Below are 22958 nucleotides of genomic sequence, written 5' to 3'. Positions count from 1 at the left end.
GAAGTTCTTCCGGACCTGTAGTCCCCTGCTCTGGGACCTCCCAGGGCGCAGGGCCCTGAGCCAACAAGTTTCTATTCTTTATTAATTACTGAGTCTCAGGTATTCTGTCCGAATGTAGAAAACTGACTTAGATACTGTTGCTCTTCCTGATTGCTCGGCTACCGTCTCCAGGAGACCTCTGGTCAAAGGTTCCTTTTCATGGTTTTGGTTCCCTAAGTCAATAGGTAAAGGAAGACTGTGGGGCTCATGAAATTTGTGTTTATGACCAGGCTACATTGCAGGAGCCACAGCTTGGGCTCTCTTCTCTTTTTTTTTGGGGGGGGAGCACTTTTTCAAAAACATTTGTTAGTATTTTTAAAAATAGATGTAGATGAAATAGACAATTTAAGCTCAAGTAGTAAGGTATTGGCCAGTACATTAACAATCTTTACTGAACATAGCTTTACTGAGTCTAGATTTTAAAAAAAGATTGTTATCTAAGGAAGGTGATTACCCTCTCATTCCCCTATCACCTAACACAGGACGTGTGCTCATGTGCTCAATACTCAACTTGGTCTGAATCATCATACTTTTGCTTGGAGCGATTTCAGTTACAGGATAGCAAAGGACAGTCATAAGACTATGACTTAGCTAGAAGGGAACTAACACCCCGCAGGGTCACAGCCTGTGGCCGGGGAGGGCAGGCGGTGTTGAGTATGGGAAGAGCTGGGTTCACACAGCAGGCAGAAGTATCCTGGTGCTGCATGGTTCAAGGGATAGCAAAGGATGCCACACTGCCGAGGGAGAGGCCCTGTTGGCTTGGCACCATGACAACCAAGCTAAACAGGAACTGGGTTTTCAAGAGCTACCTTCCCTGTATACTTCCAGGTTAGGGTTAGGCTGGCTACTAGATGTACTTTCATCAGATCTGCTGGGAGCGAAACAGTAGCCACATTCTCCTTGCTCTGGAGCAGGCATGGTGCAGCAGCCAGCCAACACTTGCCGGCCTGTTGGTCTGGCCTGTGGGTGCAGGGCAGCACCCAGACCCACAGCTCCCTCAGCACTGACCAGGGTTCTCCAGCAGTACCAAGTGTAAGTGCAGTCCAAGTCAATGGATGCAGCGTCTTCTGTGGGCCACTGCAGGACTCGGGGCAGGGTTGATGAGAGAGACACTCGGGTCACTCATGAATTCCAGGGGTCCTCATGGGTCCTTCTGTTTTTATCCACACTCAACTCCCTCCCCAGCTTCCCAGGCTGACCCATAGGACTTCAGACTCAACACTCAACATCAGAGCAACAAGAGGCCCTGTAGACAGGCATCAGCTTTCCTAAGGGCACACGCAGGATGCCCATATCCTATGCCCTGTGCTATTCACGGTGGCTCTGCGTCTTACTGAACTCTGGCTAATATAGAATTATGAATTGATTGCCTCTCAGAGAAGCACTGACCAGCTGAACTTTTGTTGACTGAACAGAAGATCAGGTTGTAACTGGATGTTGACTGAGTGGTCGACGATGAACAGGTTGTAAAATGGAAATACATATTTTCTGACTCAGAAAACAAACCTCACTGAACAACTCTGAAGTTCATGTCATAATGTTCTCCAATAAGAATCGTCTTTACACGTGTACAAATTGCTTACTCATTGGCTGTGCTGACCAATTAGGTGTTGTTTTTCTCTCAGATATACCTACTTTACACCATGTGCTTCCAACTACGACTTGAACATGCACTGATTAGCCAGGGCTTTCCGGAGGAGCAGGAGCAGTAGAACACACGGATGAGTTACAGGATGGATGTGTGGGCTTGTCTTGCACAGCAGAGCTGGGTAGATCAACAATGGCCGTCTGCATGCCAGAAAGGCAAAGACTGGACAACTCCTCGGTCTGAGAAGCTGCACACCCCAGGGTCCCTCTTCGGTGCTAGAGGCCCCAGCATGCCCTGGAGAGCCACGGGCATTCAGTTCACTTGGAAAAACTGGAGAAATTGGCAGCAACTGCCCACATGCTCACTCAGAAAGGGGCTCGTGCTGTCTACAGTTCTCCCCTACACAGGCCACAAGCACACTGGTGGGTGCTACAGACATTCGGGCTGGGGTCCTCTTCCCTCCCAGTCTCTCATGCCAACCCTCCCTGGAAACGCCCCCAGCCACCACAGTACAGGTCAAAGTTTTTGCTCAGGTGTTTTCCTTCTGTTCACATGAACTCCAATCCTAACAGTCTTCCACTTTTAGCTCCCAAACTCCAAATTCTGGGTTCAGAGGTCTTGACTCAGATCCCTGCCTTTGAATCCCCCCTACATTTCATGGCTACCCATGCATACCTGTACACAAACCTCAGTCCTCCTGGACCCCAACCTGGCCTGGTCCTTCAGGCTCATATTCTCTTTTGAAGCTGAGTGTGGTGACACATGCCTAGAATTCCACACTGGAGAGGCTGAGACAGAGCCATCATGAGTTCAAGGCCCGATTGGGCTACATACTGAGACTCTGTCTCAAACAAAACAGAGCAAAGCAATGTCTCTTTTGAGGTTGCTGACAACAGGAACAGGCCGACATGTAGTGCATGGCCTGTAGACACATCTTTGTCTCTCCTCTCCACCCACTTGGCCCCGTCTGCCACGTTTGTACTGAGATGCCTCTGTTGACTGTTCCAGACCCTTCCTTTCCCTCCACGTTTCCCTATGCAGAGCCCCATTTATGGTTTCAGCCTTTTCCTTTCTCTGGTCTACCCCTTGATTCCCAGGGATTCAAAAAGGACAAAAACACTTCTTCCTCAGGAACGGAAGGAGGGAAGCAATTGAGCTGATCACCTATGAAAGGAAAGAAAGCTCAAGGCCTTGCTGTAGTGAGTGCCCTCTGCCCGATAAGGATAACGGAACCTGGTGCACAGCCGCACCAGCAGGGGGGAGCCTGACCCCGAGGTCACACACTCCTAAAGCCCCCAAATTTCAACCACTTTTGTTCATTGATGGTCCTTTTCTATTTCTTTATGGTAAGAGAATAATATCCTAAGTAGCACAAGCTTTTAAATTGAACTTCAGCAAAAAACAAAACAAAAATGAATAAAATCAACAAATAAGAATAAAACCATCAATTATAATACATTTATACAATTGCATTTCTTCATTTTAGCAATGTGAAGTAAGTGTGAAGAATGGAGACCTAACATTAGCTCATCTGCAGGAGAGTCATATAAAACAAGCTACACCTTCAGCCCAGCGTGGGAAAACACCATATAATTTACCTCTTATAAACCTCGGGCACCATACCAGCTCAGGGCCATGCCAGCACTCCAGTGCCTTTAAGACCAGGTTTAAACCTTCCTTTTTTTTTTCTTTTTCTTTTTTAATTTGTTTTTGGGGTTTTTGTTGTTGTTGTTTTGGGGTTTTGGTTGTGTTTGTTTGTGACAGAATGTCTCTATTGTATAGCTCTAGCTGTCTTGGAACTTGCTTTGTAGACCAAGCTGACCTCATGGAGGGCCACCTGCCTCTGCCTCCTGAGAGCCAGGGTTAAAGGCATGGCTCAAAACTTCCTTTTAAGCACAGTGTTCAATAAAATCTTGTTTGCTTTATTTAATTTATTACTCTGTGTGTGTGTGTGTGTGCGTGAGCGCGTGCACATGAGTGCACACATGCGAGTGCCAGAGGACAATCCTTAGGAGTTGATTCTCTTCTTCCACCATGATGGGGTTCAAACTCAGGTCACCAGGCTTGTGTGGCAAGCACCTTTACCCACTGAGACATCTCATTGGCCTTAAATTCTCATTCTTACACACTCCCTCTACAGTGGAATTTGAGTTTTTAGACTTAGCCAGCAGCCAAGGCGGGGCAGGACCCTTGAGGAATGAGGTGCTGGGCTCACTGGAATTCTGTAGTGGGGAGGCTTGGTGGAGATCTTGGCATCAGAGCCTTTGGAAGTTGTTGGAGGACCAAAAGCATGCAGAGTGAGTATTAGCTAACAGCCTGAAAGGCATTCCTTGGGGGTCACTTGGGCAGCTTTTTAAGTTTGTTTCTGTAAAGCTAATGTAACTGGGTAAAGGCAAAGCAAGATGCAGGTTTGTGGGAAGACATCGCTCCCTTTCCTTGCCTCTACCTTCCTCCAAAGCAATCACCACATCTTTGCTCTGAGGCTCTACCCTCAAGACAGACAAGGCATGTGTGTGTGTGTGTGTGTGTGTGTCCGCGCTGTGGTTTCTCTCTGTAGCCCTGTCTTGTCCTGGAACTCTCTGTGTAGACCAGGCTGGCTTCCAACTCAGAAATCCATCTGCCTCTGCCTCGAGAGTGCTGGAATTAGAGGTGATTGCCACAACAGCCCAGACAAGGCTTTTTTTTTTTTTTTTTTTTTTTTTTTAATCACAAGGCTATCCATAACCTTGTGAGTGTACAGAGAAGAAATGATGGTCATAACAAACACACAGACATATACAAATACATATACACTCACACATACACATTCATACACACACACATACACATTCATACACACACACATACATACACATTCACACGTGCACATGCATACACATTCACACATACACACATAAACATTCATATACACTCACACATGCACATACATACACACTCACACACATACACATCTCTAGAATGGTATAGTGTGAATTTTTATGACACAAGCGATGTTTTCCGGTAACCTGCTTCTCTAAGCATCTTCACTGGGGCCGAGAGTTGAGTTTCCTCCTTCTTTGTTTTTTGCTAAAGAAACATCACGAACTACCTACATTGCCGATTTTTCTGTTAATTCCAGGTGCTTGAGAGAGCAACCAATGTGCTCAGCACTTCAGTTTCCTGCTCTGAAAGTTGGAAATTATAAAGCTGGGTCCACGTGAATATTAAATAAACTCGTGTAGAAAAAGCAATGACTCAAAGTGCTGAGTAGCAGGAATTCAAGCTGGAAGAGGATGTGCTCGACTCGAACAGATGGCTTCCAAACAGTGGAGAGTGGAGTTGGTAAGAAAGATGGCAGCTGCCAGGCTTTGAGTCCGCCCGCCCGCCCGCACACCTGCCAATCCTGGCTTTGAAATCTTGGATTCCCAGAGGCTGTACGGGGACCAGCAAGCAAAATGTCACTGCTTGTAGTGTGGTCTGCAAGGAGGCTTGCTGAAGTTCCCTGGGAGATCCTTTGGGGTCCTGCCACCCGACACCAAGGAACGACTACGAACTGGAGAGAAAGAGGCCACAGGCCAGCGCAGCTCCTCCAGCTGGTCCCCGGGGAAGCAGCCACCTCTGGGTGTGCTCTGCTCCACTGGCCCCGACTGGAAACCAGACCATGTTGACAACACAAATTGAGAATGATTTGTCTCTAGCTTTGTAAAATCATATCCGTTTTTGACAATGAAAATGTTCAGTTGTTTACTTCCTAAGTCTCATGCCAGCATGCCTGCAAACCCTGCACTCAGCACTGAGGCAGGAGGATCATATGTTTCAGGCTAACCTGGGCTATATAATGAAACCCTGTCTTAAACACTGGACCAGCACCAGGACTGAGGAAGGACAAGAGACGGCGACAGGGAATGAATACTAGCAAAGTGCAATGCTCTCCATGTGTGCAGAGACATCGAAATAAAACCCACTATTTTGCACACAAACTAAAAAAGAATTAACAAAAAAGTCTCTTGCCATTAATTTTTTTAGACTGGAGAAATAGCCTGTATGAATTTAAATTCTTGAATAGTGAAGACTTCCTAAGTTATTTGAAAATGATAAAAGCTTGTGATACAGTGTGAGGAAAGCAGTCAACTGTGTCTTGGTCACTCACTAGTCACCACCAGAAACAGCCCACAGAACAGGCCTGTGACCTCAGCACTTGGGAGTCTGAGAAGGGAGGATTGCTCCGAGGTCCAGGCCACACTGGGCAACAGACTGAGACACAGTCTCTAAAACCAAAACCCAAAAGCTCCTTGTCGTCGTCTGTAGTGGACCGAGACCCCTTTAACTGGCTGTGGCACTACGAGAACTACAGGACAAACAAACCAGGCTGGTCTTCGAGAGCGTGCCCACTCCAGCTGTGGTTTCTGTCCCTTCAAGGGACTGGGGATTAGCCGCTCGGACACAGGAATGCAGCTCTTTGATTATTTTGGTATCTGTTTTCACAGGCATTGAACCTGAACCCTGTAGCCAGTGAGACCTGACTGGGCCCCTCTCCTCTCAGGTGAAAGTAGGCAGGCGCAGCTGATACCAGACACCACAGTAGTCCGGCCCTCACCAGATGCCACTTCCATCAAACCCCATCTGTTGCTTACTGGGTGTGTGGCCTTGGTTAACCACAAACCCTCAGAAACGCCTCCCTGGCAGGTTCGCTGAGAAGGCTTTGCTTTTTAATCTAACCCCTCAGGGATATAATCAGAAGGATTACTTAGAACGTTAAGACGTTTCATTCCTACAGCCAGGCCTGAACCCCACCGGCACACCCAGGCAAGATGGCTGGTCCTCTATCCACCCATCACAGATGCTGGCTGGTGTCTTCCCATGGCACGGTGTAGACAAGGGCACACTATACGTGAGTCTTCTGGTTAACTGAGGCACTCGGAGCAGGTAGCCCAGGAAGAAAGGCTGTATTTAAAGGGTCAGTTCATGTTCAGAGGGGAAAGGAAGTGTCTTAATTCTTCACACTCTCTCTGACCCCAGCCTCCCTCCATTCCACAAATAGGCCAGGATAGCATTTGCTGCCGGAGGAAGTATTCAGATACTTCTAAAAGGCTATGAATGATTCACAAGCAAGGTCAATAATTAACTTACCCGGGAATGTGCTCAATACATAACTAGTCTTAACTCTTTAAATCTCAGAAGCCATTCTCCCCAGCCTGGCAAGACACAACAACAGGAAACAGCCGTGGCCTCCTGGATCTGCGATGCTTCAGAGAGTAAGATGTCTTCAGTCTGCTGCATGGGGAAGACCAAGGAGTGGGCAGTTCCCACCTTGGCAGTAATTATTTTCAGGATGAAGTAAACATGCTTTATCAATGAGGGACCTAAGCTCAGGACTTGCTTCCTGCCCCACTTCTAAATTGGGGGCTGAGTGTTTAGGGAGGAAGAACTTTCCCTGGATCTGACTGGACTTCCCTCAAGGATCCTCCAAGAGATTTCAATATTCAAATATAGCTGCAGGTAGCTCTAGATGATTCCAGAAGGAGAAACCACCATTGGTTGTGGGAAGGGAGTTGCTCCTGGACTGTGGGAGGCACCACACCCACCATCAGCCAGCCAGTCCCGTATAGGAAGCAGACCCCAAAGCATGACAAGAACTGGCAATGTGTGGAGACAGATCAGAGAAGGTCAGCCAGGGCACGCGCAGCCCCTCAGGAAGAGATGGCTTAGACCTCAAAAGGCTTGTGGGTGAGGGGTGGGAAGCCTCAGAGAGAGACAATAGCTTCCTTCACATCATCAGGCCACAAACAACTCTGCTGAATCCCAGTTCCATGTGCCCCACAGCTAGGCCTTGGGGGTACACTAGTGAGAGAGAATTGAGCCATTGTGGCTGAATTACGTTCCTCAGAATTCGTATGCTGAAGGTTTAACCCCCACACCTCAGAAACTGGCTGAATTTGGACAGAGGACCTTTTTAGAGATGACCAAGTTAAAATGGAGCCACAAGGATGTGCCCTAACACAATCTGACTAGTGTCCTTATGAGAAGAAATATGTACACACGAAGAAACGCCAGGCCTGCACATGCAGAGAAAAGACCATGTGGACACATGAAGAAACTCCAGGCCTGCACATGCAGAGAAAAGACCATGTGAGGACATACAGCTAGGCAGACAGAGGACAGAGGCCTGCTTCTTGACATCGAGGCAGACAGAGGACAGAGGCCTGCTTCTTGACATCTCGATCTTCAACCTTCAGCTTCCAGACACTGTCCTAGTCAGGGTCACTGTTGCCACGATAAAACACCAGGACCAAAAGTAACGTGGGAGGCGAGTGTTTATTTCATTCACAGTTCCACATCACAGCTCATCATCAAAAGCAGTCAGGGCAGGAACTCGCACAGGGCAGGAACCCAGAGGCAGGAGCTGACACAGAGGCCATGGAGGGGTGCTGCTTACTGTCTTGCTCCGGAGGGCTTGCTCAGCCTGCTTTCTTACAGAACTCAGGACCACCACCAGCCCAGGGATGGCCCCACCCACAGTGGGCCGGGCCCTCCCCCATCAATCACTAATTAAGAAAATGCCTACAGGCTCGTCTACAGCCCCATCTTTGGGAGGCATTTTCCCAGTTGAGCTTCCCTCCTCTCCGATGACTCTGTCTCGTGTCACCATTGACACTGAATTGTCCAGCACAGAAGCCCCCTAGCCTGTGACATTCTGATGGAGGGCCGACTCTGATCTTTTACGGAGCACAGACAACAAACAAATTATCTCATTGATACATTAAAGACAGCCATAAAGGGCACTGGAAAGGGTGAGTTCCTCTGAGCCGGCATGTGAGAACAGCCAGAGGGGAGGAGAGAGGGAAAGCAGGCCAACTGAGCCCCAGTGTGGGGTGCTGGGAAATCAGGTCGGTGCCCCAGGAGCAGCAGGTAGCACAGTATCCGGGAATGGACAGCAGTGTCCAGGCCTTGATCCTGGAGGCAACACCAAACTGATATAGGTTTCTAGGTGGACGAGGATCCCCAGGAGAGCAATAATTCAAATATATTTTTCTTCCAGCATATTCTAAGGGGCCCAGGCTTCAAGGTACAGAAACAGGAGGAAGGAGGAAGGCTAGGCAGAAGTAGGAGCAAGCAGGCAGTGGTTGGGGAAAGCTGCACACATAAACATTTTAATCCACGGACAGTGCTTGGTCATGGGAAATTCCTTTTTAATTGTCCTGTCCCTGTGCTGTCTATCTGGGTGCTTCTGACCTGCAGGAGGGATGGACCCTCAGTGGATGGGTCTCCAAAGTCACGGGGTTGTCATGGCACCCAGCTTCACGCCAAGGGCGTAGAAACCAATGGCTGTGTGAGTTCCTCTCACAGCCTTCCTTCTCCATCCCTGTGGGATGCACCACAGACTGCACAGTGAGTCCCTTCAGAACCCCGCAGGAAAAGTGTCTGCTGGTGGCTTCATGACTCAGTAGAAAATGCTGCCTGGAAACTGTCCATAAAGCCACACTTCACGTTTCCCTCTGAGGGTCTGCTGACTTGTGGATGTCTTTTCAACTGTTCACAGCTGGGGTGACAGGGAGGGACGCAGGAAAAAGGAAATATCAAAGCGACTGCACTTCCATACTTTCTCCAGAGTGCACTTCCACGGTCTGACTGACCGAAACAGGCCAGCTGTGGCTCAGATCTGCTGGGAAGGAAATGACAATTCGAAAAATGTGGGGCCAAAGTTCCCGACCACCTGCAGGTAGCCAAAGCTCACTGACTTACAGAAGTTTCCAGAAAGAGAATCTGAGTAGATCCTGTGGTAAATGGAGCTGGTCGCCGAGGTTAAAAAGCGACGGTGTGAAGCTTGTGGTCAGTAAACCTTGGTCCATCCGGTTCCAAGGCCAGGATTTCTGGTGAGACATGGACAGAAGGCCAGCTCCTCATCCTACAGCATTCTGCCAGGCTTCGTTTCCATCAGTCAGCAGTTGCTGGTTGCTTTGGAAATATTAGATTAGAAGCATTGCTCTCTAGGAGACCTATGTGTGAAGCGCTATCTAAAGCTAACACAAACATGAGTAGAAACAAAACCCAGGCCTGCGTGTGGTGAAAAACCCTGGCTTGGCAGCTGCCTCTAAAAACATTATCTAAATAACAGGGTGGGTGGGGAGGGGGGTTAAAGAGCAGATCATTTCAGCAAATCATTTGTTCATGACTAGCCAAGTTTATTGATTTATTGTTTTCATGTTCAAATCTCTTTTAGAACAGTAAAGGATCTTCGGCTATGCTAGGCAAGAAAAGGAGCTAAGTTTATTTTGTAATCAAGGTGCAGCCTGAGGACCAGCGGCCCAGGCGCCGCCCAGGAGCATGATTGACATGCAGAAGCTCCCCCACCCAACCCTACTGAATCAGAACCAGATCCCAGGAGACTTTGCCTGCACATTAAAGTTTCAAAAGCAAGGCTTAAGAGCAACTCTGGACAAAAGGGAGAGCCGAGGGAGGCTGGGTGGGAGCCAGCGTGGAAGCCAGAAGCACACACTTCTGCTCACTGGGCAGGACTAACAGGTCTTGGGCCGCAGTCACAGGGTTTGGGCGGTGAGGGAGGACACCGAGGAGGAAGGCTGGTTGTCACTTCTGAGCTAAAAGGTCAACACAAGTGGCTGTCCCTCCGAGGTGCGCCCCCAGCCCAGCTCATGGGATTATAGGTTATACGAAGTGTGACGGCGTGAAAGAAAACCACTTCTTTCCAATTAGCAAGGGGCAAAGTGCGCTTTACAAGCCGTGCTTGGTACCTTGTGCCACTTGAGTAACTTTCCTACCACTTTTCCAGAGAGGCTGCGCTGGATTAACCAAGGTAACGACTGCTAGCAACCCGGCTGCGCAGCAACTGCTCACAGTACCTATCAATCCCACTTGAAATCACGGCATGTCCCAAACCAGAGAGATCGGTGTGAAGGTAGACATTGCTGCGCGTCAGTCCTGGCCAGCTGACCTCCCACGTGACCCTGGGAAAGCGCCTATTTCGTGAACCAAAGATAATAAACTATAAAATGCTGATCACTCTTCATGCGTTACTGGTTGGGGGCATCACAGTCAAGCTTAGCCTGGCTTCACTGATGAAGATACCATTATTAATTCTGCATTACAAGTGATGACCCCAAAGCTTAGAGAATGCCACTCAATGCCATAGAGCCAGAAAGTGGCAGAGCCTGGGCTGGTGGGTACCACATCTACGCCTCCGAAGAGCCCAGAAGATGATTAAACCTGACGCCTTCACCTCTCTCTCCCAGTGCCTCCCTTGGTGCCTCGTAACTGATGCTCCTATCATTTGAGATGGGATTACTGTTATTTATTTGTGGTGCTGTTTACTGGGAGAGAGGGAACACGAGGTACAACGAAACCCACTAAAAGAGTTTTATTAGGGGACAGAACGAGGCCTACTAGAGACAAACAGTGCAGAAGAGAGGGTGGGCAATGGGTGGAATCTGCTTTTATAGACTCCCCCACCCATGAGCACACATGTGCATATGGCTACGCCACACATGCCCACAGATTGCGTGATCACTCGGCACATGGATTACGTGGGACGCAGGGCCCTGGGGTGAATAAGCATGCACAGTCATGTAGCTAGGGAGTGGCTACGAATTATAACAATTATAAGTGAACCCGAGTCACAGAGGATGCTGTTCACCTGCAATTTATGTTAGGAGAGCAATCAATGGTCTCATTTACCTCACCACCCTTCACGCTGCTGAAGTCATTGCTGATATTTTAAACTGTGACCTGTTCAGAGTTCTCTCTTTCCTTCTCTTCTGAATCATTTCATTTTTACACCCCCCCAAGCTCTAACTCTTTATGTCAATGTGAAAGTTCTCAAAATGAGATGATAAAACAAACATCCCATCGACTCAGAGACTATCGGTAAGTAGCTCTCTCCCTCCCCATCCTCCCACTTCCTGCTTTAGGCTCCCTCCCAGGCAGGAGGCTCCAAGGAAACTGGAAAACTGAATAAATTTGAATACAACTTTCTCTCAAACAAAGCCATTTCAGAGAGTTTGGCAAAGGTTAGGCGTGCACAGAGTACTGCATTTCCTGGTATCTTCTGATTAGCCTTGAAGATAGTCAATGGAGATGGAAGGATGTCTGGAGAAACAACCACATTCCTGCCGCAAATGGGAGGAGCAGAGCCCCGTCCACTCCCACCTCCCATGGCTCTCCTGGTGTTATGACCACACACACATACACACACACACACACACACACACACACACACACACACACACACACTCCCACCTCCTGTGGCTCTCCAGCTTCTTTGGCACCTGTAAATTATCCCTCTGGCTCAAGTGACATCAAGGTGACCCCAGGGTTAGGTGACCTGCAAGCTCCAGGCTTTGCTCTACAGTAGTAGCACTTTCCTGGAAGAGAACTGCATCATCCTGAGGGAAGCCTCGGCACACACAGCACTCAGCGCTGCGCACAGCAGATCTTGTAATAGGCTCACATTGCTAAGGAAATGACATCCACACAGTTGGTAACTTTCAATAGCACACACAAGCTCTGGCCTGGAATTAACCTGAACCTGCCTAACTGCCAAGCCAAAGCTATAACAACAAGGACCATTTTTCCTTATCCCCCGTTTTACACCTACATTTCCACGATTTACTGCGCAGCACAGGGAAGCAGAAACCCCCAGAACAAAAAGGCCATGTGTGTTGCCCCTGACCACTGAACTTCCTTTTGATTATCTAGCTGCCCGACTGACCAAGCAGTGGCTACCAGAATAGTCTGCCAACTCCAGTTTCTCTCTATTTTCCCTCAGACTATGTGAGTGTATGTGGGGAGGGTGTGCACTTGTGTGCACACACATTTGGAGGTCACAAGCCACCTTGGCACTCGACTCTTTGCAGCGCACGTTGATTTTGAGACAAGGCCTTTTGCTAGGACCTAGGCTCACTGACTAGCTAGGTTGCCTTGCTAGTGAGCTCCTGGGCTCCTCCTGGCTCCACCCCCAGGGCTGAGACTACAAGGCTGTGCCACTATACTTGGTTTTATGTGTGGACACTGGGGTTAAACTCAGGAGCTTGTAAAGCAAGCACTTTACCAACTGGGCTATGGCTTCTGTTAGCCACATGGTGTGTAAGTAACCTCTGACCTCATTCACATCTCATCACATGTTACTAACCAAACATAGAACTCTGGCCTACTAAGACCCAAGAGTCTCTGGATCTACTGCTACAGGACACTGGAGACCACTCCTAGCAAGCAGGGGTAAGCACTGTTTAAGTTCCCATCTGGGTGCTTTCCTTTGGCCTTCGTGTCTGAGCACATGTCCACTAGGAGAATGCACACAGACGACAGAAGTCACTACACAAAAAGACCCACTGCAGAAACCGCTTTCCTGTACGAGCCCCTCTTAGCCATCCTTCTGTCCATTTACGCCGGCCAGCATCCCTGGAGTCACAACAGTACAATAAATGAAAAAAAAATTTGTTAAATAGGCTCTAATCCCAGCACTCAGGAAGTAGGGCTGTACATAAACCATGTCACCAAAAAAGAAAAAAGAAAAGAAAGAAAGGGAGAAATTTATGCTTTTTGTTTAGTGCTTTGCATCAGTGTAGGTATAAAAATGCAAACGAGGAGGCGCTTCTTGGTAACAGGAACTTTCTGTGAAGTGAGTGGAAGTGTTGACGTTAAACTGCCAAACTCAGAAGAAATGAGGATCCGGGAAGGTACCCAGTTAACAACTAGCCAAGAACATGGAGGGCGAGGGCGGGAGTCACTTCAAAAGGATCGTTTGAATATCAAAGGACTGAGCTGAAGCCCTTGGGAAAACAGAGAAGAAAGCCCTGAGATATTTTTGCAGAGAAATAACCTTGTTCATGTATGTACTGTGAAAACCAAACATGAAGGGAAGGATTGCATGACAGCCCTACGAGGGTCTGTCCAAAAACAATTATGACAAGAAAAACAGAGCAGTGACTGGCAGGCTTGGAGGGCTTAGTGGGCAGAGCTCCTTCTGCACAAGCCTGGATTGAGATCCCCAGTGCCCTCAGAAAAGGTCAGGTGCGCAAGCACTGTGACCTCAGCACCGCGGAGCAGAGCAGAGGGGATCCCATCGAGCCCCAAGAGGGACTGTGACAGGTTGAATGAGAGACGCTGCCTCAAAAATAAGTTAGGAAGTGATGAAGGCGTCAATGCAAACTTCTGCCTCACACACACACACACACACACACACACACACACACACACACACACACACGTACACGCACATGCATACATGTACGTGCACGCACACATACACGCACACACACTGGTCAACATTTTTGGTCTGCTCTAACAATCAGGGAAAATATGTAAAAATTACTTTAGCTCAATACAGGAAAAATGAAATTGTTTCCATAGCTCTGTGGGAGATGAATCTGAAGTTTCACTTTTCAACATGAGGCTCCCATGGAAACTTTCCTAACGGTTCCTGAGATATGAGGTACGATGTGCTCATTTTAAGAGGATAAATAGCACACTCCCGGCCACCCAGGGCTTCCTGGGCAGCATTTATTATTCAAAGCAGCATGACCAGATCAGTCATTAAGGCTTGGTTTTCCAGGAAAGGAAACCGAGGCCCAGAGGACACGCTAGTAAGCACACAGTTGTGTTTCACAGGTTCCAGTAGCTGTTCTGCGCTTTAGAGGATTGCCTGAGAACTGGGAAACCCTGAATGATCTGATCACTAAGGCCAATAGTGAGTACCCATGCACCCCCTTGAAAGAGAGGAGTCCGCACAAAGACAGTCTCCTAAGCCCTTTCCCGTCACTGCACTCTCCGGGCCTTGGGCCCCTCCATTTCTCTCTTTTTACAGTTTTCCAACTCTCAGGGGAGCCTGGACTTCCTCCTCCTGGCCTGCCCCCTCACACTGCCCCGAATATTCCTTTCCCTCAACCTCTGAATCGAACCTGCTCTCTGTTCTGTGCCTAGCTGCTCTTCTCATCTTTTGCCTGGTGTGTAGCAGGTTTTAGCTCCTGGGGGAGAGCCCAGCAGTTGACTACAGCCACAGACGCCCTGTGACGGGTAGTTTTCTACGTTGTCGGCTTGACTGGATTAAGAAGTGTTTAGGGCATTAGGGAGACACGCCTTTGGTTGTGACTGCGTGGGTGTTTCCAGAGAAGATCAACTGAAGAAGTAAAACCCACCCTGGATGTGGACATCCCGATGCCAGAGGCAGGAGCCCCAGACCGAACGAACGAAACAGAAAAGGGGAGTGTGAACCAACACCATGCCTGCCCTCCATGATGGGCTCTACCCCTGACCATGAGGTAAAACAAACTCTGTCTCTGTCTCTGTCTCTCTCTCTCTGTCTTTGTCTCTCTCTCTCTGTCTCTCTCTCTTTGTCTTTGTCTCTCTCTCTGTCTTTGTCTCTCTCTCTGTCTTTGTCTCTCTCTCTCTCTCTCTCTCTCTCTCTCTCTCTCTCTCTCTCTCTCTCTCTCTCTCTCTCTCTCTCAGTGTTTAGTCACAGCATCGAGAAAGCTAACCAACGCAGTGATCTAACCCAGGAAAGGTGGGGGAGGGGGAAGACAAGTCAGCTGGAGGAGGGGTTGAGAAGGGGTGTAAAAACTCAAAGCAGAGCTTCACCTCTGCTTAGCATGGAATCTGGAATCATTTCAGGGAGTTTTCTTGGGGGGGTGCAGGGGGGTGAGGCTAAACAGAGAGGAAGAGAGCAAACTAGTCCAAATGCCTTGCTGAGGAAACCTGGGAGAGCCAATGATTTCCTAAGATCACACAGCAGGCTAGGGACAAGACACAGGGTCAGACACAGAGAGATCGTGGACTTACCAGCTCCCAGGTCATGCCTAAGGAATCACGGGAGTGGTAGCAGGGGTTGGATTAATTTTGTGTAGTAAAGCTGAAGGGCTCCAGCAGGCCGGAGCATGGCAAACAGGTGCCCACAGGTTTTGCCCTTTCCCTGCCTAAAAACCATTAGATACATTCCCAGAGCTCGCCCCCAAGGTCTACTCCCTTGTTGACCACTTCCTCCCTCTGAGGCTGACTGCCAAGGGCCAGCTATCAAAGTTTTGAAGTCCAGCAGTCGGAAGCCCCCTTTGGCTGCCCTAATTAACATGCCCAATGAAAATTAAACACCTCATCCTACCATGGGGTTTCCCCCTTTTGTTATTTATTAAGCGTCACTGTTTACCATGAGAGAGAAGCCACGAGGCACAACGAAACCCACTATCAGAGTTTATTAAGGGAATAGAAAGGATGTGCATAGGCCTATGGAATGACCGCGCAGGAAGAGAGGGACAGAGTAGGTGGAACCCACTTGTATAAGTCCCCCCCCCCCACACACACACGTGTGCATATGGGCTTGCGTAGCTACGTAGCACATGCTCATAGATTACGTGATCATGCTGTGCGCAAATTACATGATCACACACCGCACGGATTATGTAGGACATAAGGCCCTGGGGTGACTAAACATCTTGCCAGGCTACTGGACAACTCACTCCATCATGTAGCTGGGAGAGTGGCTGGGAATTCTAACACCTTTCTAAACTGCCATTTGCCTGTGGGCCATGTCTGTCTCCTCTCTATCCAGAGGCCGTCCTTTGTCCCCCCTCCAGGACAAATATTCCTTCTCCCTTCTTCCCTTCCCCTTCTCCCTCATCCTCTGTTCCTAGCTTTGTCTCCTGTTCCCTGACATTTGTCCCTCTGGGGCAAATAAATCTCTCAGGTTGTCCTGTGCTGACTCGTTTCAAAAACTTCATCAGAATTCAAACAAAGGGGGCTGGTGAGGTAGCTCAGTGGATAAAGGAGCTTGCAGCCAAGCCTGAGGCCCTGAGTTCCATTCCTGGAACCCACATGGGCCAGGAGGAAAGCCAGTCTGGTAAGGTGTTCCTGTGACCTCCACAGGCATACTGTGGCATGGGCATGCAGGTACGCGCGCGCATGCGCGCACACACAGACACACACAGACACCCTCACATAGACACAGAGACACACACACAGACACGATAAAAAAAAAAAAGGTAAATAAATAAATAATTTTAAAGATTAAGATAAAACCCTGTGCCCCAGTTTCTGGCCTACCACATTCTTCTGTCAGATCTCCTAAGACATTCATATTTCTGGAGGTGGGGCCAGGGGAGGTATCCTCCCCAAACAGGGTGAGGCAAGGCAGTCAAAGTTAATGAGCCATTTCAGTGTGGACCCCTGGGTGGTGGTTGCACAGTTGTTTAGGCTGTGGTCGCTGAGGCAGGCAGAGCTGTGTGTGGAACGGCTTCCTGGCTGTGTGGACATGGATACGTGAGCTAACTTCTCCAAGCCCCAGCTGCCCCGTCTACAAAAGGCAGGTCAGAATGTCGTGCGGCTCAAGTCTCCTACTGCATGCCAAGTGCCCAGAGTAAGATTCAGTAGGCCCAGGAGTTTGCTGGTCTCCCGGTACACGCCCCCATCCCCTGTGAGCCCTGGTGATGGGCAGTGTTTTGAGTCCTGTTTACCCCTGGGAACGCCTTCCCTAGTCTCTATGGGATTGAGCCTCTCAGAAGGATCCAGCTCCAAATCCCCTTTCCAAGCAGCTCTGAAGCAGCCCCCACAAACACATTAGCATCTGACCTGAAGAGGGGGCCGGAACTGTGGGCCTCAGTCATGAGTCACACACCTTCCCTCAGGGCAAAGAAAAGAGGCGCCTGGGTGAGACTCCATTCCAAGCTTTAACTGCTGTTCAGTCAAATGCTGGCTTGGCAGCTCCAGTAGAGGCAGGTGGAGCAAAGGGTGGGGTATGTGGGGAAGGGGGGTCGCCAGGCTCTAGCCTTTCACTAGGGCACACACTGTTTCACAGAAGGGACTCAGGTGGTGTCAGGAGCCCTGTGTGGCTTTCGTCCCTACCAAAGGGAGTGTGTGAGACAGGTCTCCTTTCATAAGACTATCAGGTTATTCTGTGTTCTCAGGCCTTTTGTTTTCTTGAGAAAAGGTCTCCATATGTAACACAGGCTGGCCTTGAACTCACAATCCTACTGCCCTAGCTTCCAGAACACTTGGATTACAGGTGTGTACCACCATGCCTGGCTGTTCATTTCACTCGTGTGTGTGTGTGTGTGTGTGTGTGTGTGTGTGTGTGTGTGTGTGTGTGTTCATCTGTGTGCTGAGGCAACATCAGATGTCTTCCTGTGTTTTTTGCCTCCTCATTTTTTTAATTTTAATTTCACTTTACGTATGTGAGTGTTCTGTCTACAAGTGTATCAATACACCAGGTGTGTACCTAGTACCAACAAAGGCCAGAAGAGGGCATCAGATTCCCTGGAACTGGAGTTATAGACAGTTGTGAGCCAACATGTGGGTGCTGGGAATTGAACCTGGATCTTCTAAATGAGTAACCAGTGTTCTTAAGCTCTGAACCACCTCTCCAGGCCCCTTTTCACTTCATTTTATTTTTTTTTTTTTTCATTTTTGGTTTTTCCAGACACGGTTTCTCTATATAAAAATCCTGGCTGTCCTGGAACTTACTTTGCAGACCAGGCTGGCCTGGAACCCACAGAGATCCACCTACCTCTTCCTCCTGAGTGCTGGGATTAAAGGCGTCCACTTTATCTTTTTGAGACAGGATCTCTCACTAATCTGGAACTCACCTATGCAGATGTCTGACTGGACAGGCAAGCCCCCAAGATCTCTGCAGGCATACACTGCTGCATTTATCTTTTTTACGTGTTCTGGGGATACACACTCGGGTCCCCATGATTGTATAGCAGCATATTACTGACTGGGCCATCTCTCCAGCACTTATTTTGATTTATAATCTCTCATTAGGCGTACTGAAGTTTTGCACAGGATGTCATCATGGTGTTCATGAATGCTGAAACGTGTCTGTTTTTCTTGTTTTCTGATTATCTCAATTTGATTTCTAACGGTAAATATCAATAAATATAGCCAGTATACACGAAAACTCTCTAGGGCCAGCAATAATACTTGAGAGCTTTAAGGGACGCTGGAGCCAGGTGGTGGCTGTGAGGAGGTCCTGACTTCACTGCCCCCATCCGAGAGCAGTGCACCTGGCCCAGGCCAACACGGTGCTTCTGCCGCCTTCCAGCAGCCACTCCTCGTGAGTAGGCCCCATTTCCTCTTGCTTCTAGAATATTCTGTATCAAGACACCTGAGTGTGGGTCATCTGGAAGAAGCCTGGTGATGCTATTGCTGTGAGCAGAGCAGTGAGTGAGGCCCAGGAAACTCAGGTAGCGGCAGCCAGGAAGAAGAGTAAAGACAAGGAAGGCAGAATCAGGGGCTGGCTGGAGGAGCCGGAGCTCAGGAAGACCAGCCCTGGCCCTTCATGCTCCTTATTCTGTCTGGTGGGTCAGCTCCGGGCTCCACATAAAGCCCCTCGGCCTGCGATAATGGAGGATTTGTGAGCGGATCCTAGCAGCCAGCCCAACCCTCGAAGGTCCCCAGGTCAGTTCCTCCTCCCATTTCTCACACCTCCCTCTTCCAGCTTCCCCCACCTCCTGCTCCAACAGAAATAAACTTTGAATCACTTGTGCAATTCAAAAATTTTCTAGTGTCCACATTTCACAAGTAGATGAAATTAATCATTTTATATATTAACTTAGTACTGTACATCCAAAATACTATCATTTCAACACATACTTAATAAAAAACAATTGTCTTTGTTAGGGTTTCTATTGCAGTAATTGTTAGCAAGCTCACTCACTCCAGAGCCTCAGAGGACTTCAGCCTTTCATCTCTGACCTTCTCAGGAAAAAGCTGCTCCGTCCAGCCTCTTCACCTTTTAACACCCCCAAACTTTTAACTTGCAGTTAAAACGTCTAATAGAACCTACGGCCTGGTTCAAGACCTCCGGCTCATTAATTCTGCAGCGGTCCCTCTTCATCCTGCAGTGCCTAACCCTTCTCTCAACTATTCCTTCAGGAACCTCTCACTTCTCAGTTCTAGACCTCAAGGATGCACTTTTTCTATTCCTCTCAGCCCTCAGTCTCAAAATATCTTTGCCTTCACCTGAACTGACCCTGACACTCATCTGTCTACGCAGCTGACCTGGACTGTCCTGCCACAGGGATTCAGGGACAGCCCACACCTATTTGGTCAGGCCCTGGCCTCTGACCTGCTTTCTCTGTCTCTCCCTGGCTGTAAACTAATACAGTATGCAGATGATACTTTACTCTGTAGCCCGGCATTACAGCTTAGCCAAACTAACACCTCCGCTCTCCTAAATTTCTTATCCAGCCGGGGTTACAGGGTATCTCCTTCTAAAGTTCAGCTGTCCACTCCCCAGGTAACCTACTTGGGTCTAACCATTACCCCAACCCACAAGACTATCACTGTAGATAGAAAGCATCTAACCCAGTCTCTTGCAGTACCTTCTACTAAACAGGAGATTCTGTCCTTTCCGGGAATAGCTGGCTTCCTACGGTCTTGGGTTCCATCTTTTTTCTCTCCTTGCTCACCCCTTATACGAGGCAGCTCAGGGCTCTCCACATGAGCCCCTCCTTTACCCCGTTACTAAACCCTTCCAGAAGCTCCAACAGGCTCTCCTCCAGGCCCCAGCACTTCACCTCCCCGACCTAACTTGTCCCTTCTCCCTCTATATAACAGAAAAAGAAAGATATACCCTTGGAACCCTAGGGCACCACCTGGGACCCTCCTTTGCACCTGTAGCCTATCTGTCAAAGAAGTTAGACCTCACCACTCAGGGATGGGCAACTTGTATTCATGCCTTAGCAGCTGCTGAGCTCCTTATTCGGGAATCAAAAAGCTCACCTTTGGGTCACCTATTACTGTCTTCTCTCACCACAACCTGTCCCATCTCTTAACTTATAAAGGCTTACAAACTTTACCTCCCTCCTGAGTTCTTTTTCTCCAGGTGGCGTTACTAGAAGATGTCACACTTACTTTCCAGACCTGTCCACCCCTTAATATTTCAAGCCTCCTCCCTCAACCTAACACTGACTATTCTCCTTCTCATTCCTGCACGGAAACCCTAGAGGAACTGTTGCCCCACCCTTCACATATACAGGAGGGCACATTGCCTCAGGCCACTTATACCTGGTACACAGATGGCAGCTCCTTTTTACATGAGGGGACCCATAAAGCGGGCTATGCCATAGTGTCAGATACTGGGGTGGTAGAAGCACAGGCATTACCCACACACACCACTCACCAACAGGCTGAGCTGATAGCTCTCACCCGTGCCTTCCAATTGGCACAGGGGCAATCCCTAACTGTTTACACAGACTCCAAATATGCTCTTCATATCCTCCTGTCTCACTCTGCTATCTGGAAAGAGCATGGTCTCCTTACAGTAAAGAAAGGATCCATATCTAACTCAGGCCAAATAATGGCCATGCTAAAAGCCTCCCATCTCCCCAAGGCTACAGGAATTATCCACTGCTGGTCTCATCAGATCAACAGTTCCATCATATCTAAGGAAAATAACTGGGCTGACCAGGCAGCTAGGACAGTGGCCCTCCAGGGCCCAGACTCACCCCACCCACTGAAGGGAATCCATACAGTGCAGCCCACATCCTCACAGGCAGCTCCTGACACTAGGCAAATTCTGTCCTATCTACAGCAGCTCTTTGACCCTAATAGTCTCGCTCTGTCTCAATTTGTAAAAGCCAACCTGCAGCCCACCTCTGAGGACTTACAGTTCTTAAGAACTATTACTGCCTCCTGTGAAATTTGCCAAAAGTCAGATCCCAATTCCAAATATCAGAGCCAACCTTTTCCCACTCACCAGGCTAGAGGTTCCCTTCCAGGGACTGACTGGCAGCTCGATTTTACCCATATGCCCACTGTCAGGCGAATTAAATGTCTCCTCGTGGTGGTGGACTCATTTTTGAATTGAATGGAGGCATATCCGTTTTCTAATAAGCAGGCCCAGACAGTTGCGGATCTCCTTCTCCAGGAAATTATTCCCCTGTTTGGGATCCCTGCCTCTCTCCAGTCTGATAATGGTCCGGAGTTCACCTCCCAGATTTCTCAGACACTAGCTAAGACTCTTAATATACATTGGCTTTTTCATATCCCATACTGTCCTCAGTCCTCAGAGAAGGTGGAGCACGCCAACGGGTCTTTAAAATCCATTCTTTTTTTTTTTTTTTTTTTTTGGTTTTTCGAGACAGGGTTTCTCTGTGTAGCTTTGCGCCTTTCCTGGAACTCGCTTTGGAGACCAGGCTGGCCTCGAACTCACAGAGATCCGCCTGGCTCTGCCTCCCGAGTGCTGGGATTAAAGGCGTGCGCCACCACCGCCCGGCCTAAAATCCATTCTTACTAAGATATCACAGGAACTTCTCTTTGGGTAAAATTATTGCCTCTAGCTCTTTTCAGGCTTCGGGCCCTTCCCAAGCTCCCCATTTGAACTCATTTTTGGGAGACTGGCTCTAACCCCGGGCCTTCTACCCAAACCGTCACCTCTCCCCATCATCTCCTAACCCCTCCACTCTGTCATCTTTGCTCTCTCCCGTGGAATTTAGCTGACTATTCCTTACCCCAGCCATGACAATCCCTGACCACCCCCAATTCACGTTGGGGATCAGGTCCTTCTTTCCCCTCCAGGCCAGTGCCCCTCACCCCTTTCCCCTAAATGGCAGAGACCCTTCAAGGTAATTCTTGTGACCCCCACAGCTGCTAAGCTCGAGGGCTTTCCCCACTGGATTCACCTGTCCCACCTGAAGCCTTTTGTCTTACCCTCACCCCTGGAGAATCCCTCCTCATACACAGTGACACAGACAGGGCCCTGCTCTCTCAAGTTCCAGAGGACACCAGGATCCACTGTCTTGTCCAATTCCAGAAGAATGGGGTTTCACCCCACAAGTTTTTCCTTCCTAGTTCCCTCTCCTGTCTCTACTGACCATATTCTGCTTCATCAATTTCCCTCTGTGTCTCTAATAACGTATTCAAACTTCTAATTAACCACTCAGTTAATTGTTACAGGAACACCATAGAGCCGGAGGCCAAGGACCATCAAGTATACCCAGGTGGTAAGGAACAGTAGCAGTCCAGAGGTATTTACACCCCCAAACCCAAAAGGGTCTGTACTCTGCAAAATACAGACTTTAATACAACAATTTACTACTGTTAAATGCCCTCAGTAACCGATCACCTGTGTATCCTGGAAATAATAAAGGAAACAGGTGCCTTAAGGTTTGTCTCAGGTGAAGATAAAAAGCCTAATTGATAATAATAATAATAAAAAATTAAAAGCATGTTCCAGGTTTCTCTCTCCCTCTCTTGCTAACACTAACCAATAAAATTCTGACAGCAGAGTACTAAACATTATAATATCATGGCTACCAGCCCAAGATTTTAAATTCCCAGTGGCTGCTTCTTAATATGTTTAAAAATTCTTCCGAGCTCCAGAGCCAGCTTGAATCTACCTGGACAGGTCAGA

This window comes from Peromyscus californicus, unplaced genomic scaffold (genome assembly GCF_007827085.1).
Source record: "Peromyscus californicus insignis strain IS unplaced genomic scaffold, ASM782708v3 Scaffold_22__1_contigs__length_63687245, whole genome shotgun sequence".
NCBI classification, from domain to species: domain Eukaryota; kingdom Metazoa; phylum Chordata; class Mammalia; order Rodentia; family Cricetidae; genus Peromyscus; species Peromyscus californicus.
This window is presented reverse-complemented; position numbering follows the sequence as displayed.